Here is an 11,939-nt window from a genome sequence, read left to right as displayed (position 1 = left end):
GACCTCGAGAGGTCATTTAGTCCAGTCCCCTGCATTCATGGCAGGACTAATTATATAGACCATTCTTAACAGGTGTTTGTCCAACCTGCTCTTAAAAGTCTCCAATGATGGAGATTCCATAACCTCCCCAGGCAATTTATTCCAGTGCTTAACCACCCTGACAGTTAGGAAGTTTTTCCTAATGTCCAACCTAAACCTCCCTTGCTGCACTTTAAGCCCATTGCTTCTTGTCTTATCCTCAGAGGTTAAGAAAATTTTTTTTTCTTCCTCCTCCTTGTAACAACCTTTTACATATTTGAAAACTGTTATCATGTCCCTTCTCAGTCTTCTCTTTTCCAGACTAAACAAACCCAATTTTTTCAATTTTTTCCCTCATAGGTCATGTTTTCTAGATCTTTAATCATTTTTGCTGCTCTTCTCTGGACTCTCTCCAATTTTTCCACATCCTTCCTGAAATGTGGCATCCAGAACTGGACACAATACTCCAGTTGAGGCCTAATCAGCACGGAGTAGAGTGGAAGAATTACTTCTCGTGTCTTGCTTACAACACTCCTGCTAATACATCCCAGAATGATGTTTGCTTTTTTTGCAACAGTGTTACACTGTTGACTCATATTTAGCTTAGACTCATTATGACCCCCAGATCCCTTTCTGCAGTACTCCTTCCTAGGCAGTCATTTCCCATTTTGTATGTGTGCAACTGATTGTTCCTTCCTAAATGGAGTACTTTGCATTTGTCCTTATTGAATTTCATCCTATTTACTTCAGACCATTTCTCCAGATCCAGATCATTTTGAATTTTAATCCTATCCTCCAAAGCACTTGCAACCCCTCCCAGCTGTTGTATTATGGCAATTTCTGAATTAGGAAAAGACTGTTCAAAATACAGGCTATGTCCTAGAGCTCATGTTTTGCCTTCACATTGCAAAACTCGAAAAGTAAAACAAAAATCTTTAAGCCTCATAAAAATGTTTCTCAGAATAGCAGTAAGTTCTTTCAGGAAGGTTTGCTTCATAGTGCACTCTTAGGGGCCTTAAGAACTAGCTTAAGAGTTCGGGTTTACCTCATCCCAAGGTATGCATTATGCCCTTTGAAACAGAATAATCTTTTGCCACGAAAATGTGCAGCTACTTTTTGATCATTCAGTCATATCATTTTTTCATATGTAAGACATGACATACGCTGTCAAGCTGCAGTATTCAAAATTCCACTAATGTATTTCATTTTTATTAGCTATGGAGGACAGGTGATTTGAATCTTAATACTATGGTGTGATATGGATGTGAAGTGTAGAATGCGTAGGTGTGTGCTGTGATACAGCCATCACAATGAGTTCCCATACGCTGCATATAAATCTCGAGGTATTTGTTGTTACCTCGCAGTCCTGATAGGGACATTCTTTGAAATAAAAATTTGAGGACAAGGAGGGCAGGAAGGAGCCCATTTTTATGACATTTGTATTTATAAATTGTGCCAGTTTAGATCCCTTCTTCACTTATGTCTTATTTAAGTTTAAATGTTCCCCACCCAGCTACAAGGGACCAAGAGAATTGCCTCCCAAAGGGAAACCATTCCCCCCTTTTAATTTTTTAAATGGTGCAATTGGGAAGTAAATCTTAGAGACTGGAAGTATCAGGAGGGAAACATCAGGGAGATGAGCACAACTAACGAGAGTATAAACTATAGCATGCAGACTCTCCCCCCTGTGAGGCCTGGTATCACTCTCCAGTAACACCATTAAACACATGAGAATCAGAAGGAGAAAATGCCCCAGGTGTGATCAGGTTGTGAGAATGAACCATCATGAGTCACACTCACCCCCTTCTAAGTGCTTCTAACCCCCTCTTGCTTTTGCATTGTCCCTGTGCTCCTGGTCCCTTCAAATTGAATTGCTTCCCATCCAAGTCCTGGATTTGTGTCCTCAGTGCTCCAGAGCCAGTTTATTTTCCTTGTCTACTGCAATGGCCCTGTGACACTCCAGAAGGTCCTGAGCGCTTTGCTTTCTGTAACTGGCAGGAGCAAAGTGTTTGGGACACATTAGCAGAGCAGCTGGTGGGCAGGAAACAGAAAATAAATGAGTTCAAAAGCTCTGGGGCTATTAGGTGGGTGGAACTGGGGAACAGCAGAAGGAAAGTACAGCTAATAGAAAGAAAATGTATTTATTTTGCTTCTTTATGCCTAGCACTAGTGGGGCAAACCCAGGTAAGTGGGAGGGGCAATTGCCTTGATGAATGATATTCCCCAAATGGTCTACTGCAGATTACTCTCATATGTCTCTGGCAGGATACATCTTACGATATAGGCCATAGCAGAAAATGAAGCACCTAAGCACCGGAAAGCATTTCTACTACTATAGCCACAGGCCTTCTAGTCTTTGGTCCTAGATTTCTTTGTGCACCCACCCCAAAATCTCATTGAGGTCACTGGGAGTTTATAGGTACGCAACTGGCATGTGACATTCATTCAGGCAGTGTGGTCTAGTGGATAGCGCACTGGACTGGGACTCAGGAGTCCTGGATTCTATTTCTGGTTCTGTTGCTGGCCTGCTGGGTGACGTTGGGATAGTCACTCCCGTGCTCTGTGCCTCTGTTTCCCCATCTGTAAAAATGGGGATAATGATACTGATCTCTTTTGTAAAGTGCTTTGATATCTACTGCTAAGTACTACGTCAGAGCTAGGTATTAGTATTATTCACCCCTGCGCAGCGAGCCAACACAAGGTCCCACTTCAGTCCCCCTTTAACCTTATTTTGAGGTCTTAAGTGGTGCATAGATGGTGGATTAGCCCTTCACACAGAGGTGAATTGAATTTCATCTGGGAAGCAGGATCTGATCCTTAATCCCTGAAATTAAAAAGGGCACACGATTTAATGGAATAGAGTTTTATAAGAGGACATATGTAGGTAATTAAAGAAAAATAATTATATATTTAAGAATGTAGACAAAGCACTGACCAAAGACTAGATGAACTATACACATGTATATAATGGAGCTAAAAGTTTATAATATTCTGGAATGTTGTTCATGCTACTATTAAAAAAAGGTGAGAAAACATATTCAGTTACTTTCTGTTTCCCCCCCATTTGAACAGATGGCAATTCATATCTCAAATTGATTTTTTTAGCTACTTCACATATTATTTATCAGTACAATATGCTTTTTTTTAAAAACAAACCACACTCAGGAATTTCTGCAGAGGCTACACGGTTTCCCAAGTAGAGCAGAAAAACAAGAGTTTACGAATGCTGTTGTAGTCTTAGGACCAGCATAGTTTAATTATCTGTCTGAAGTAGTTGAAAATGTTTTGTCAAAAATTCTCATCAATTTCTTATTTAAAAATATTTCTAATTCTGGAGGACACAAACCACATAGTATAGCAACTGTAAGGGTCCAGATTTAAGACTGTGTTTCAGCTGGCTGCTTACTTGGCAGAACAAAATGTGTTTTTGTAAGAGATGAATATTCTTTATTTTAAGTGTATAATAATAAGCATAGGTTGGCATAGGGGGAAGTAAAGAAATATTCAACAGTTCTATTTTGGGAAGCTTTGGTGCTTTACAATGAAAACTGTTAGTACTGCATATATTGGAAAATTCTCACCACTGCTTCAGCGGTTTTCTCAAGACCTGTTAAATTACATGAGTGTAGAAATAAGGAAGGGTTTTTTTTATTATTATTAATTGACACTCATTTTTAGCTGGCATGTGCTGGCAGGTCTTCCAAACAAACCTTAGACTGCATAAGACAGCTTAGATCTGAAAGTTTTGAAAATGTTCTAAATCTTTGTAACATTGCAAAGAGAAAGTGTAATACTAAAGTGATAAAAAATTACATTCAGTGTAATTCACAGTTTCTGCCTTTTTTTTACTATCTATAGACCTAAATCAAAACAAATTCCTCAAAACAAAAAGAAACATATTTTTAGACACTTTTTTTCATTAAATAATATGTCTGTCATAGACCTATGTACTGTCGTCAGTTCGTTCATTTCATTTCTCCATTGCTTGCACACCCAAAAGTGTGAGTGAGCAATTATTATATAACTGCTCCTGATGTATGTGGTATATATGTGTGTAAGATTATATATCTCTAATATGGAAAAATATAAAAACTAATAGTATGAAATAAACGTGATTATATTGAAATTCTTCGGAAGAAACATAAAGTTATTAATTGTAAATGAAATAAATATCCTGGTAATTAAGGGACACAGGGATATTAACATGTGGATACACAATGTACCTAAACCATAAAATCCATTATGGATATTATTAAAAATGTAGTTCACAATGCAAAAGTGACTGGCAAACAAACAAAGATAGCTTAACATTATTATTAATTCTGTTACAAATTATTCTTTGATCTTGAGGAAGTTGTATTAGATTTAATAATGTAATTTTCAGGTAGGAGAATAGTAAGGAAAAATATATACTTTTATGTATGCCAACATATATAATATAACAGTACCCACTGTTCAAGTGAAAGGGAAATTATGGGAGCCCCTTTGACCTGGTTTCTTATGAAGTCTAATTGTTTTGTAATTAAAATCCCAGTTATCATTAAAGAAGGTGTCTTGGATTTGTCTGGTACTCAGAAGTGTGCACAGAACAAACAGAGAGGGAAAAGAACGGCAACCAGTTTATCTTGGTTACCAAAACAAGGTGCTGGCGAGGACCAAAAGAGACGTGTGTTTTTTAGAGGGAGTGAGCTGCAGTTGGAGATGACGGGCCAAATTTACCCTCGGGTAATTTACCCTCGGGTAAATGAGTGCACCTGCTTCCACCAGGGCTGAGTTTGGCTCACATGTATATTTCCCAGCGTCACAGAAAGGGTTAGTTCCACAAGCTGTCATATTGCATAAACAGATTCTCCGCTTTAATACAATTAATTAGATTCTGAGCTTTATAGAGTGATGACCACTGACCCTCTGCATGCCCACTGTGCACAAAGCCAGGATCAAAAAGGAGGAAGAAACAGAAACCAAGTTGAAACATTAAAAAAGCTGCAATCACATGAAATACGGGGGGAAGAAACGCCGTTTCCAAACCACCAAAGCAAAACAAAAAACAACAAAACAACCCCAGGACTGGAGACGCTGCTTCGTTTGTTTTAGAGAAGTTACACAGAGTAGCTGCTTTTTTATTGTGTTGATTGTGTTGCACCAGGCCAGGTGTAGTGAAACTAATGTAATAGGGACTTCTGGAGAACAAGCCCAAGCTTCAAGGAAGCTCACAATGCAGCCCCCGCCCCAAAAAAGCTTCAAAATGCAAGACAAACCCTTCAATAAAATGTGTGTGTTCCGGGGAATGTCCCCTGCAAAATATAACAACGGGGGCTGTAGATTCAAGTTTGCAGGATAAACTCTTCAATAAACATTTGTAGGAAGGGAGGGGTCCCCCCCTTCCCTCTGGATTTACTAGCTACATGACAATATAACTGAGTAATTCCTGATGAAACGGGGAAATGAAATCCAGCCACTGACATCAGCCCAGCAAAAGTCAAAAAATTCACGAGTTTTATTTTTATTTTTATTTTCAGAATAAAGGAAAAAATCGACAGGATGTTTCCAGTTAAAGGCGATCCAGGCAAAAGCAGAGATGGGAGGTTTGGATGGGGAGATGTGAAATGCAAGAAATCAAGCTTCTGCGTGGAGAAGAAAATAAGAAAATGAAGCAGAACTAGAAAAATGACAAAGTGTTGAGTGCTGATTTATTGCAGAAGCCTCTGGTCATTTCCATATATTGAAATGCGCCCAAGCGGCCAGTCAGTCAATTTCCTTTGAGCTGCTGCTGCTGTCCATGGACTGCCCACGTGATCCCCCCCCCCCTTTTTTTCCAGACTCTAACACCTCCCAGCCCCGATCAAGACAAGAAGGGGGGGGGGGGGAAGGCTGGAGAAAGGACGATCAATGTAATATGTGATTTAGAAAATAAAATAGCCGTGAACTCTGGGAGGGAGGAGTGGGGAATAGGGAGAAGTGGCTTTACAGGAAGATCAATTCAAAGTATCACACCCAGTTGCCTGTTTCTTTCTTTTAAACTACTCTAAAGAGGACGCAAAATTGTCTTACACTGTATGCAGAGAAATAGAGCTCTACATAGTGTTCAGATTGGTTTCGATGCTTGTGTGTGTTTGATGTAAGGGAAATGAGCCTCATCTGAAAGCTGGTTTGCTAAGGCTTCTTTACGCATTTTTTAAAAAATCTTAGATTAAAAAAAATCCAGTGAGTTGAAAAAAAAAATCAAATCAAATTGTGAAGCGTTCAATCCGTGTAAGTAGCAGGCTTTATAATTTCCAGGTGTTGGGGAAAGCCGTTGTTTTATAGCTTATACATTCCTGCTGGGAGGGTGGAGGGGCGGGCGGAGGGGGGGTGAATGAAATATCAAATCACAAACCTCTATGTGGGTTTATGATTGCATAAGAGGCTTGATCATTTCCATAGATTGAAATGTGCTGTCCTTTCCGAGACTGCCCAGCCCTTGGAGGGAGACGAGGCGCTCGATTCTGCCTTGATCAATGTTGACTATGAAGCAAGAAGGAGGAGAAGGAGGAGGGGGGAACAGGCTGGCACCAGATGGAGCAGGGTCTAGAGAAAGGTCAAGGTTAGCTCAGGCTGCTATTGAATCGGTTGCAGCCTCACAGATAGATCTCTGCCTCGGAGGCACCCACTGGGGCTTCTCAAAATCAAATCTAATAGAAAAGGCAGTCACAGAATGAAATCGCTTCATCTGAATGCTAAAATTGTTATTAGGCTACATTAGAGAGATATAAGGCACGTGATTACCAAAAAAGGAAGCATGCCTAGCAGTTTGTGCTTGAAATAAAAGCCGTGAATATGTTGATAACATCAGCAACGTGCCAGTATAATAGATAGAGAGAGAGGGAGAGATGTGTGTGTATAACAATCAGATTAACATATGCAGTTTATATATAGAGAGAACTACACTGCTAGTGACTCATGCAATAGACTGAAGGGGAGTTCTAATGGCTACTGCAAATCTTTGAATTCGGATCTTGGTTGCAGAAGTTTGAGTTAGGTAGGATGGCTGGCGTGTAGTACAGTGTGCCTATGCCTTCAGTTCAGCATTTTGTGCAGAGCATTCTGGTGTGGACCCTGTGGTCCTTTGATTATTAAATCATCCTGATGGGACAAGCACAACCAAAATGTTGTTGAGGGCCATTCTTTTCCCCTGTAATTTTCTCAGACAAAACTCTCTCCACAAGAAAATTTCATCAGGTGAACACAACATTTATATTGAAGCAAACATACCCATGTCTGTTTGGAATTGTAGTGATGGCAGTGGCTTTTCAAGATCAAAGTGAGTTCTTTCCAATTATAATGATGTCTTACACATTAATGATTCTTTAACCTACAGCACAGCCATATCTTAAAGAAGGATTTAGTCTTGTAAAATAAATGCTGGCTACACTAGATTAAACATGATGACTGCACTCCAAGGGTTAATAAATTTAGAATTAACAGATCATCCCAGCTTGATACAGCTACTATAGATGATTTAATATGCAGCCTAAGCAGGTTGACAGTCAGCTCACAGATGCAGATAAGATCAAACAGTCTCTTGATTCAATAGATTGAATGGTTGTACTGAGTGTCTGGAAGGTGAGTGACAGTATTTATATGGCAGGGGTTCTGGTAAAGAGGGGCTTCGATTCCCAACTGCTGTGTAGTGCACTGGTTTTCTTTCTTTAACGGTCAACCTTTTCCAGCAATCAACCCTGGAGTTAGCATGGGAAAAAAATCCTCAAATATAGTTCAGGAGACTTATTTGAAGTTTTCAGTAATGGAAAGTAATAGTAATAATTATTACTATTAATAGTCTTATCTATAATTCAAATTCATTCTATATGGATAATGCTGTCACCACCACTCCAACACCCAGAAAAGTATATCTATCTATCTACACTAAAGTAGCCTTGAATATCAGGCTTAAACCCACAGAGACAAGGAAAGGCAGAGGTAAGGCTGGAATTCCAGGTTGTCACTCTTAACTCACTCTCTAGTGTCTATCAGTTGCAATACGTTACTGAATAGCATCACACATGGTTCTGCTTGTGCTATACTGAAGCAAAATGGGAGCCCCCTTAAGTATAGAATATGAGCCTTCTCTTTCAATTTTCTTGCCTTTGTGGCTTAAAATTTAAGGATCTGAATTACATGTAATTTTTGTGGTTTAAATTCTCTCTCTCTTTTCCCTTTGCTGTAGCATTTAAACAAAAACATAAAACAATTCTCATAGAAATTGGTGAGCAATGACATGATAGACTGGTCTATAACAATTTTTATTATTTGATAAAGAGTAAGAGCTCCTCCTGAACCATTAGATTCTGTCATGCAAATACATTTCCAGGCAATTTTTAAAATGCATATGGTGTATTCTATAGACCGTCATGGGTCTTAATTGTATCGTGTTATTCCATGATATGGAATCGCCACAATGTTAATATAGATATTTGTAATAAAGTTAGTGCCCATCTACTGTAGCCAATTCCTAACACTTATAACTTAGTTACATCATTTAGATATGTTTTTAAAAATACTAGAATACTTAGTCTACTTTCCGGACTCATGACCTGCAAAAATTCACTTTGACAAACAAAGCCATTTTTAAGCTAATAATGGGGGGGGGGGGAGGGGGAATCATCTGAAAGTCATAAGATTTTTTCTCTTCAATGTTTTAACTTCTAAATCACCAAATGTATGTTTGTAAATTTTTAAAAATTAATGATATACTTGATTTAAGTTTCTCTTCAGTACAGGAGCAAATGACTAAAATTAACCAGTCAATATCTGAATTAGAAAAGATAGGTTTTATATTTTGTTTTCATGGCAATGCGATTATAGATCCATATGCAAATATAGCCAGATTTTATGAGTTGGTACATAACAGAGAAAAAGAACAATACAATCCTTATACTAATCTACATCATGAGAACCTTTAAGATGAGTACATCAGGATATGGAGATATCGAATACATTTGTAATTAGGAAAAGGTGATGTCAAACTGTCAGCAGTTTTTGAGTACCTGGTGTGAAAGGTGAAATACTACACTTTGTAAGAAAATAATATAATATATATGAACAAATAAGAGAGAGAGAGAGAAAGCAAGCGAGACAGTAAATCCAGATATTTGTAAGAAAATTAGTAAATTTAAAAAAAGGATAAATAAATCAATCCTTCACCTGCTAAAACCTTGCTAAGGTTTTGCCCAGAGCAAATATTTATAGCTGAGCTCTGAACCTCTGAAAAAGAGAGCTGATAATGGAAATGCGGGCAGACCTTTAACTATAGCAATGCTAGTGGACACTGTTGTAATATATGTATATTTACCCATATTCGAATGCTTCAAGATTTTGCTCTCCTTTTCCTGGACAACTTGTGAGTGCAGCAGGGGGCACCACAAACATACAAATTACTTGGAATGAAGAGCTCCAGCATGCTCACGTTTCCTACTACTTGAAGGCGGAACCACTGAAACCAGTTATCTCTCAGTAATTTGCATATTTATGGTACCTCCTGTAGTTTTCTGTGATTGCTTTACAGTCAGGAAAGGTAACCGAAAAATATATATCCTCCTTTAAAAAAACGAAACAGTATCATACATGAACAGTGGCTCTGATACAAGACTATTCCTTGTAAAGTCCATGGCATGAAATTTATTTACCAAACGTTTTTTCATTTTAGGATTCGAAGGGAGTATTTTGAAAGTTACAAGGCTGAAGACCCACGGTCCATGATGCTATGAAAATTGTTGTAGAAAAGCACTTGTCATTTGAGGGGGAAATAATTAGCCTCACCATATTCGTTGAATGTATGCATCTAAGGAGGAGGCAATCCTTGGAGAATGGAAAACGCATTCAATGGACACTTAAAAAGTATAGTGTCACGGTACATATATTTTTTTAGTCCCACTCATAAGCAATGGTACAAATATGCAGTACAACTTTGAATATAAAAGCTAATTAGGTCTCAATAGAGAATAGTTTCATTTTTATTGTCTCTGAGTACCAAGGCTGACTCAGATACACCTTGTTTCTCGGACACTTTTGGCCTTCTTTGTAGAAAGAACATCCATTGCTGCATACGTTCAAACATTTTTAGTTCTGGATGATAGATTAATTACACGGCCATTAGGTCTTTAACTCACCTCAGCTCCTTGTGCTAAGGTGCAGTTTTTATTGTCTTTTTCAAGGGGCTTTAGAGTACTGGATGGCTGATTTTACTGGGCCATATGTGCCATTCATTTTAAGACTGAACTCCTCCCTGATTTCAGTGAGGAGTTATGTCTAAAGACTGATGGTGAAAAATTGTATATATTTCTATATTTCTCTTAGGTTTTTCTATAACAGCCCTCACCATGGTATGTACGTGCTGATATATAAGCTGCAATACCTACATACAGTGCTGCCAGGTAAAGCTAGAGTGACAGCCTTAACTGTGAATTTACTTCTTCTAATATGATGAAATCTAAACTTTACAAAAACTACACTAAATATAATTGTATGTAATTGACATCGCTTTCTTAAATGCTAGAATACAGTTACTCACAGAACAATAGTTAGCATGTAAGTAACATTGTTAACCATATTATTCTCACTGTACATCAGCTTTCTGTATAATATTATGCAGTAAACTTTTGTATTATTTGAATCAAATACAATCTTATTCAGACTAATGGCTGAGGCATCCTTTTCACTGCAGTCAGAATTTGTCTATATTGTAAAAATTATATGTACTATCAATAAGAAATGGTGACATAACTGTCCAAACTGATCAAGAAAAGATGCTCTTATCACATTATTCACCACCAATCATATTATACTTTGCTGCCACATCGTTCTGTGCAACATTAGGCTATATATCCATATTTTATTCTGACTATAGAAAGGCACATTAAAATTATTATTGCAAGCATACTATTATTTCATATGCAACTTTGTACATAAAAAACAGCTGACGTTAATATTGCACAGAAAAATATTATATAGTACTAATAATATCTTTGCAGCTACTTTTTCAAACTTTTTTTTAATTCAGAAGAAAGGTCTCAACTCATAGCTATAACTAATTCTCTTGTTTTGGTCTAGATCTTGGCACAATATATTTTAAACTCTGAGAAACGTGTGTGTTTCTCTTCTACCACTCTATAAACTAACCGTGGCCTTAAAGATTAACACTTTCAAAAATCATGTATAGGCTGGCCATTTGTGTTCTACATTTCAACACAATGTTATTTTAAATCATTGAAACACTAAACTTTAAAAATCAGGTTAATAAAGGCATATTAACATAGAGCTAAGGCCCCAATCCAACACATACTTAATTTTAAATATGTAAGTACTGCTTGTGTGCATTAAGATAAGCACATGCTTAAGTGTTTTTTCTGGGTCAAGGCCAAAACTCTTGTCATGCTGTACCAAGCCCAAGTAGACTGCCTCCACACGGGGTATATCCATAAGGTTTACTGGAAGAAGGAATCCTTTCCTATTACACTTTTGCCCTGGCCTGCCACCCAAACATAGCTGTGCAAGGACACACAGGGAGCCCCACCCCCATCCCAGACCTGGGCTCTACAGTACACAAGATGGCATCCGCAAACCTTCTCCCCGCCCTGTGCAGCTGAAGAACTTTTTGGTTTTTGTTTGCTGAAACTTGCATTTGGAGCTTGGGATCACTGAATGAGTTTTGTCACCCTACAAAAGTGTTTGGAAAAAAGCTGTTTAAGATCCAGCTCCTTAGTGCAGAAGAGGATATAGATGAATTTATATTTTAAAACAAAATAGTTGAAAATCAGTTCCTCCTCTTCTTACTCCTGACTAGTACAGAGTTCTCTATTTCCCCCCAGGAGCTAGTTATGTCTCAACCCCCCACATGCCTGAGCATGTGTTGTCATATGCAGGGCTACTCCTTGTGGCTAGGA

Source organism: Emys orbicularis, chromosome 3 (assembly GCF_028017835.1).
Source record: "Emys orbicularis isolate rEmyOrb1 chromosome 3, rEmyOrb1.hap1, whole genome shotgun sequence".
NCBI classification, from domain to species: Eukaryota; Metazoa; Chordata; order Testudines; family Emydidae; genus Emys; species Emys orbicularis.
Note: the sequence above shows the minus strand (reverse complement) of the source record.